Source organism: Mustela nigripes, chromosome 9 (genome assembly GCF_022355385.1).
Source record: "Mustela nigripes isolate SB6536 chromosome 9, MUSNIG.SB6536, whole genome shotgun sequence".
In the NCBI taxonomy this organism is placed as follows: domain Eukaryota; kingdom Metazoa; phylum Chordata; class Mammalia; order Carnivora; family Mustelidae; genus Mustela; species Mustela nigripes.
The window spans coordinates 13,200,012-13,206,580 of record NC_081565.1 but is presented as its reverse complement, the minus strand read 5'-3'; positions in this window follow the sequence as shown (position 1 = coordinate 13,206,580).

The following is a 6,569-nucleotide window of genomic DNA, read 5'->3' as shown; positions in this document are numbered from 1 at the left end:
TGCAGCTAGAACGTGGCACTTACAGTGTTTCATTTCTGTCCTTTATAACCTCTCTTTGATGGGAGGCAAAAAATCGTGAAGGCATTTTTCACAATTTAACCACCTCCCACCAGTCCTCTGCTCTTCCAACTCAGTCTGCTGTTGCATTCTCCCAGAAAGTTAAGAGCACCGCAGCACAAGGCAGCTTTGACTTTCGTGGAACCTTGACACTTTGGCCTTGTGTTTGTGGAGAATATATATATATCTAATATTTATATTGATGCACATATAGTTCATATTTTACAACTAAATTGGCATAGAGATGAATATATTAATGTTCTACAGCAAAACATTTTCTTTAACCCATAAGTTCATCTTTCTTTTCCGACTTTAAAAGCACTTAAAACATTTTTGTGAGTCCCTAAAACTATTGCAGGGCCCCAGGGACTGTGTTTGTTGTGTCTAATGAATAGGACTGCCCTCCCTCAGTCCACCAAAATGAAGTTCAGACTCTCTCTCTCGGCACTGAAGAGCTTTCATAAGCTAGCTTTGCCTTAAGTAAGTGAGATTTCCTTGAAAAGTGTATGGTAGTTTACAAGTCTCTTATTTTCAGAAAGAATTGGGTGTGAATCCTTGATCTTCAACTTACTAATGATTCACCATTGGGCATGTCACTTGATTTCTCAGATCCACAGTCTTTTCTGCAAAATGAGGATAATGATATCTCATTATTTTATTATATACACAAAATGCTTGACATATAAGTTTTTAATACATAGGGATGGCTATTACATAATAATCCAATATAAGGTTAAATTGAAATCCCTTCCAGCCCTATAGGTCTATACTTCTATTCCTATATCCTTTAATTCCAATAAGTATAGTTTGTTTATGGTCATAATTTAACATCTCTGAAATCAAGAAATTTGCCTATGCCAAATAAGGAAGAAAGCTGTGAACCAATTGGCATTATTTGCCCAGCTGTGAGTTTAGGTCTGACTAGGAAGTTTCTGTATATTCAGTTGTCACCTGAATTGAAACCTAGCTAATGCTTATTGAACACCTACTGTGAAACAGGAACTGGCCTAAGAATGATGAATACTTTCTTGTTTTATCTCTATATCATCCCCCATGAAGTCAATGCTGTATTTGCCCCATTTTATGAATAAGAAAAATATGTCATATAGGTCAAAGACTTTATAAAAGACATAAAAATTGGCAGTGCTGGGACTCGAATTCAGGCACATGTGACTTTAGAGTACGCATTCATAAACACCATTCTAATCTAAAAGATTAGATGCAAATTATTTCCACTTGTAGCAGTTTAGGTGTAGATCCCTGATTGTTACTTAAGTCTATGTGGAAGACATTACCCTGGAATGCAATGTTGAAGAGAAACATTGTTGTGCATGAGATGTGCCTATTCATGCTAAGCAATACAGTTGAAGACTATAGAAATTGTCACTTCTTATAATAAGTCACACAATTTTTGAAGGAGAGATTGTGTGTGACCAATTGCAGCATAATTAGAACTGTCCATTGGATGCCTATCAGGGTTCTAGTTAACTTTTTTTTAAGACTACTTATATGAAAAGAGATGGATACACAAAATATTGAGTGCAGCACTGTTTGTAGAAGACTAGACACAAACTATCACTAGAGAGCTATTGTAATACATTTTAATACATCCATACTGTAGGAAATGTGCAGCAATTAAAGACCAAGGCATGTGAGTGTGTTTTGGTATGGAACAATCTCTAAGAAATACTTCAAGTGAAAACAACAAGAAAAAGGAAAGTAAATAGTATGTCAACATCTGTTAAACTATGAAAGAAGGTGGGGGGGTAGGATATATATATTTGTGGAAACGGACATTGAGGGGGATTTTTCCTACTGTCCTGAAACTGCTGCTGAGGCCCAACTCTGAAACTCTTTAAGTCCATAAGGAACCCACTGCCAGTGACTGGAACTAGCTATCTTCCAGGAGAACATTTGAGGAGTCATTGTTCGAGAAACCAGCCCTTCCACCAACCTCTACCTCCACTTCACCATTCCCATCCCCTCTCCCCACAGACAAACCATCACCACTGATCAGTGGAAAGAATGGATAGTTGAGAGGGAAGTCAGGCTTCAGGAAAGAACAATGTCATAGAAAGACTCGTCCCTTCCTCTCTCTCCATGGGGGATTGTATCACTTCCTAGAGGCAAGGGAGAAGACTCCAGGAGAATCACTAGTGAAGATTGGGTGTGCCTATAGAAAGAGGAGACTGACACCACCACCACCACCCCCATATCTGTTTGGGCATTGGACTAACTGATATGCTCTGCCCCATTGTATCCTTGGCAAAGGAAAACACGAGAGATACCACATGGCAGGGGGCTTTGGATGGCATGATGGAGGGCTCTAGAAGGGGAAGGCCTGAAACTGTCACACCAACCCACACATACCTTGATTTCTCAGTCCTAGATTGGAGTGCAGCAAAGAGACGTTCATCCTCGGGATGTGGCATAAATGACACAAGCTGGCAGTCAGCTGGAAGATAAAGCAAATGTATGAGAGGTCATCCATTACTAGGGAGATAAAAGAGATCACTCCAGGTACTGATGCTTTGTCGTATCTACTCATTCTTGTTACATTTTTTCCTGTTTATATATTTATAATTTCTTTTGTAAAAAATGGATGTTTTCCTATCGTTAGCCTTTTCCAAAGGCTAGAAATTTGAAGTTATTTTCAGACCTATCTGTGGTGTTTATTTAAACCAAAAGTTAATCTCCTTATTGGTATTAAAGACTTAATTTCATGGGCGCCTGGGTGGCTCAGTGGGTTAAGCCGCTGCCTTCGGCTCAGGTCATGATCTCGGGGTCCTGGGATCGAGTCCCGCATCGGGCTCTCTGCTCAGCAGGGAGCCTGCTTCCTCCTCTCTCTCTCTGCCTGCCTGTCTGCCTACTTGTAATCTCTCTCTGTCAAATAAATAAATAAAATCTTTAAAAAAAAAAAAAAAGACTTAATTTCATTCATTAATTTTACTCCTTTATTTTAGATTTTTCATTCATAGTCATATCTTGGATTATAGATTCCCCCCCCCCGTACATTTACCCCCTTTTATCTAGTGGTTTTGGAGTTGCCACCATTCCAGAACCAAATATTAAAATACTGATATTCCAATTCCTGGGTAATATTGGAGATACAGCAAAAACAGCACAATTTATACTCTGAATTTTATTACTGTGTACATGTGCTACCTAATTTAAAAGTCTAATGTATTTTTAAGTTTAGTTGGTTACTCTCCAATGATACATAATTCAATTAAGTAAAAACTAGCAATCAAAAAATATTACTGCATCACCCCCCCCCAAAAAAATAGCAATTGATGAACTTCAAGATATAGCAGATTGACAAAGAAGTAAAAATCAAGTGCATAAGACTCTTTAGTCTCTGGGTAGAAGAAAGGATTAGATGCAAATCCATGATACAAAAGAAGAATGATGCATAAATATAAGGATCCAGTATGTGTTCTACTTAGTTGTAGAAGAAACATTGTGACCGTTTAAATTGTCTCCCCTCTGACATACCCATCCACTTTGTACCAGCCCCCCCAAAATATAATCCTCTGGCATTACAGCTTATTAGGACATGACTTCTAAAGTTAACAACAGCAAAATTATATAAGATGAAAAGTGTACTTAAAATTTCTCAAGAAAGTTCCACACCAGAGACTGACTGATCATCTCTTAGTTTTCCCCTAGTGTCAGATCTGATAGCCATCTCTTCGACTGGTGGCCAGAAGAAGTGGGTGGTTTGGAATTAGAGACCATGTTACATGAAAAAAATGTGCATCTTCAGACTTTAGAATCATTGTGGCCAAATGAGCACACCATGAGGTCTACATGAAAACTGAGATCTACTAAGAAATTAACAGATTCAGCTCTTTTATCACATACAGAGTAGTATTTAAATTTTCTTTGTTGCTTTGTTGACCTTCACATTTACTTGAAATAACGTAAGTTAAAAGCATGTGTGATGTGACCCAAGTGTATCAAAGTGATGGTGACTGTCACCATGCCACAGATTTTGGCAGGTCCTGTCAAGAACTGGGATTTTGGGGTGCCTGGGTGGCTCAGTGTGTTAAAGCCTCTGCCTTCAGCTATGTGATCGTAGTCAAGTTACTTCATTTCTCTGAGCCTCAACTACATAATGGAATGCTAAATGTAACCCAACAGAATTGTCTTTCAGATCGACTGAGAAAGTGTGGCTGAAAGTGTCAGGCACGGTATCTGAAATATACTAAGCACGCAACAAATGTCCAGTCTTTCCATCCTCCCCCACATTCATTGATTCCCTCATATGTGGGAACCAGGTGCCAGATCCCTCCACCCCTTCCCAAAATTGGGAAGCAAATTCTTGGGTTCCTGCCTGTGTTAGTTAGGATATGTGGGTTCAGATGACAGAGGCTTTCACAAGCTAGAGGTTTACTGCTCTCTCACAAAGAAGTCTGGAGAGGTAGTCAAGGGCAGATGTGGCAGCTTGAAGGTGGCAGTTTTTAAGCTCTTCCTTGGTTGTTGCACTGCCACCCCAAAATCATAGCTTCTATCTCATGGTTCAAAATACTTCCTTCAGCTGCCACTATCATGTTCCATTCCAGCCAGTGGAAGGGAAGAAAAGAAGTGATTAGTAAGGGACTTCCCTTTAATATATGACCCAGAAGTTTTTCTCATCACTTCTCTTCACATTGCATTGATGAGTCACATGGCCACCCCTAGCCTGCAAGAGATACTGGAGAGAATTAATTAGAATTAATAGAGGGAGAAAAAAACAGATACAGAGAAACAACTAGCCATTTCGGCCACACCACCTTTTGCTTAGGAGGGGGCAGCCATGAGAGCTCGAAGCCTGGGGAAGTTGGAGTTACACTCTGAAGTCAACCAAGGTAAGGATTGGAACCGGCAGCAGACCACAAAATTTTCCCATCAGTTTAATGCCTCCAGGATGCCCCTTTTGGGCTCTCTGAAGGACACTGAGCAAATGGCATTCCATTTGCTTTGCCTGCATTCTGAACCAAGTTAGGACATTAAACAAAAGCAGAGGGGAAGGGTGCCTGAGTGGCTCAGTGGGTTAAAGCCTCTGCCTTCAGCTCAGGTCATGATCCCAGGGTCCTGGGATAGAGCCTCACATCAGGCTGCCTGCTCAGCAGGGAGCCTGCTTCCCTGTCTCTCTCTGCCTGCCTCTCTGCCTACTTGTGATCTCTGTCTGTCAAATAAATAAGTAAAATCTTAAAAAAAAAAAAAAGCAGAGGGGAGCCAATAAAGATCACCTTTACTAGTGACAGTAAACTAGGTTGGAGAAGAAACTTTCAGGGCTGGTAGCTGAAGGGCACCACGAATCGTGAATCCTAGAACCTGGCTGCAAGTACCAGGACAGCTCCCACAGCTGACAGGGGGCAGAGCCCCAGGAACAACTCCCTCCCAATAAGGATGACAATGAATTAATGCTGAGTTGAGCACAACCAGGTGTTCTCAGATTTACCAAAGGGAGCAGTTCCTCATCTACCCAGGAATGCATGAAGCAGGGAGAGAAAGCAGGAAATGTGCTTAGAAAAACCTTCCCCATTGAAACCAAGACTGGAGAAGAAGGGGTTCCCCTCTACCATCCACGGTGAACACAGAGCAGGGCTTAGAAATAACGGAGGAAACAACCATAACACAGCCAAAAAAACATAAGAAGGACCCACACTGACAGGTCGGAAATTATCCAACACTGTAATTGGATTTGAGCCCCAGCCTGGCTTCTGAGGAGCTCTGTGTCTTTGGACAGGTTCCGTAAAGTCTCTAATTCTTCATTTCCTTGCCTCCAAAAGGAGGAAACAGGAGTGTCTAATTCCGCTGATAGTTGTGAAGAGAAAATGAGGTAAAGCATGCAAAGCTCTTTGCCAAGTGCTTGGTAATGAATAAACCCACGGGAAACTGTAGCTGCCAGTATGATGTCTGAGGGCCAATGAAGAGCTCCTGGAACAGCTTCTCCATGTAAACTGGGCAAGGAAGAACCTTTATCTGCTCTCATGGCATTCAATGGAGATCAGAAGGGTTTCTGCTGAATAATAAGAAATAATTGGGAGAGAGAAAGAAGAGAGGAAGAATGGGAACCAGGCAGCTGCTGGCTCAGGTGGTCTGAAAGACTGACTGAAGTAGGGCCCAGGGCAAAATGGGTTGGGCCTTCCCTTTGCTATACCTGCTGTACCACCCCAAACACACACATTTTGGGAGGGGATCGAGGGAGGGTGGAGCCCACCTATTTGAGCCTCCCTGGCATACTCTGAGGTCCAAGGAGGTAGGCTCTATCCCCTGACAATCCCCTCTTTAAGTAACCCCTCCTCCCAAAAAAACTCACATCAGGCTGCCTGCTCAGCAGGGAGCCTGCTTCCCTATCTCTGCTTGCCTCTCTGCCTACTTGTGATCTCTGTCTGTCAAATTAGTTTTTGGAAGGTTTTTCTGGATGGTACTTCTGTTTAAAACTTTAAAATCTGCTGCATAAGGGAATCTGAGGTCCCAGAAGTTCCTCTTACTGAGAAAGCTGTGAGATCCATTCAGAAGTG